Below are 2,078 nucleotides of genomic sequence, written 5' to 3' on the forward strand. Positions count from 1 at the left end.
GGAGACAGCTATATCAGGCTCCTGTCAGCAAGTTCTTGTTGCAATAGTCTCTGGGTTTGGTGGTTGTTTATGGGATGGATCTCCAGATGGGGAAGTCTCTGGATGGTCATTCTTTCTGTCATTGCTCCACACTTTGTCTCTGTAACTCCTTCCATGGGTATTTTGTTCCCCCTTCTAAGAAGGATTGAAGTATCCACACTTTTGTCTTCCGTATTCTTGAGTTTCATGTGTTTTGCAAATAGGATCCAGCAATACCACTCCTGGGCATATACCCAAAAGATGCTCCAACATGTAATAAGGACACATGCTCTACTATGTTCATAGCAGTCTTATTTATAATAACCAGAAACTGGAAAGAAACCAGATGTCCCTCAACAGAGGAATGTATACAGAAAATATGGTACATTTACACAATGGAGTACTATGCAGCTATTAAAAACAATGAATTCATGAAATTCTTAGGCAAATGGATGGATCTGGAGGATATCATCCTGAATGAGGTAACCCAATCACAAAAGAACATACATTAACAGGGCAGTTTCCACTGTCTTGAGGGGTCTGGGGTCTCCTGGCTGTGCCCTCTCCACCCCGTGCCAGAGCAGCCAACATGAATCTGTTTGGATCAACCTCTGGATTTAGGACTGGTGGGACCAGCATGTTTGGGAGCACAACCACAGATAACCACGACCCAATGAAGGATATTGAAGTAGCATCTTCTCCCGATGACAGCATCGGTTGTATGTCTTTCAGCCCACTAACCTTACCAGGCAACTTCCTTATTGCAGGATCATGGGCTAATGATGTTCACTGCTGGGAAGTGGAAGACAGCGGGCAAACCATTCCAAAGGCTCAGCAGATGCACCTGGGGCCAATGCTTGATGTCTGCTGGAGTGATGATGGGAGCAAAGTATTCACAGCATCGTGTGACAAGACAGCCAAGATGTGAGACCTGGACAGCAACCAGGCCATTCAGATAGCTCAGCATGATGCTCCTGTTAAGACCATACATCGGATCAAAGCCCCAAACTATGGCTGTGTGATGACCAGGAGCTGGGATAAGACTGAAGTTTTGGGATACAAGGTTGTCATATCCTATGATGGTCTCCCTGAACGCTGTTACTGTGCAGATGTGATATACCCGAGGGCTGTGGTAGCCACTGCAGAGAGGGGCCTGATTGTCTATCAGAGAATCAGCCCTCTGAGTTCAGGAGAATAGAGTCTCCCCTGAAGCACCAGCATCTATGTGTGGCTATTTTTAAAGATAAACAGAACAAGCTGACTGGTTTTGCTCTGGGGAGCATTGAGGGGAGAGCTGCCATTCACCACATCAACCCTCCAAATCCGGCCAAAGATAACTTCACCTTCAAATGCCATCGATCCAATGGTACCAACGCTTCAGCTCCTCAAGACATCTATACAGTGAATGGGATTGCCTTCCATCCTGTCCATGGTACCCTTGCCACTGTGGGCTCTGATGGTAGGTTCAACTTCTGGGACAAAGATACCAGGACCCAACTAAAGACTTCGGAACAGGTAGATCAGCCCATAGCAGCTTGATGCTTCAATCACAATGGAAACATTTGCCTATGCTTCCAGCTACAACTGGTCCAAGGGACATGAGTTTTATAATCCCCAAAAGAAAATTTACATTTTCTTGTGTAATGCAACTGAAGAGCTAAAGCCAAGGAATAAGAAGTAGTGGCCTGAAGCTGGGACTTTTGGAGTGTCATCTTCACTCCACCTCATCTCTCATCTCTGCCCAAACTTGGGCTCCAGCTGTGGGTAGCCTACAACCCTGGCTGTGGGTGTCCACCTCTGGAGGGACTGTGTTCTTTTTTTTTTTTTTTTTTTTTTTTTTTTTTTGGTTTTTTTGAGACAGGGTTTCTCTGTGTAGTCCTGGCTGTCCTGGAACTCACTCTGTAGACCAGGCTGGCCTCAAACTCAGAAATTTGCTTACCTCTGCCTCCCAAGTGCTGGAATTAAAGGTGTGCACCACCATGTTCTTGTTGAGCATCAATGCAGCATCCTGGCGACTTGCTGTCTCTCCATTCCACTCCCTGCTGTGGTTTTCCTGAAAC

The 2,078-nt window shown here is 46.2% G+C and overlaps 1 pseudogene; it reads left to right on the forward strand.

Moving 5' to 3' along the window:
• Positions 1–607: 607 nt before the first annotated feature.
• Positions 608–1,699, forward strand: LOC110285058 (mRNA export factor pseudogene; annotated as a pseudogene).
• The last annotated feature ends 379 nt before the right edge of the window (positions 1,700–2,078 follow it).

The sequence above is a fragment of the Mus caroli genome, unplaced genomic scaffold (genome assembly GCF_978045245.1).
Source record: "Mus caroli unplaced genomic scaffold, Mus_caroli_1 scaffold_19, whole genome shotgun sequence".
In the NCBI taxonomy this organism is placed as follows: domain Eukaryota; kingdom Metazoa; phylum Chordata; class Mammalia; order Rodentia; family Muridae; genus Mus; species Mus caroli.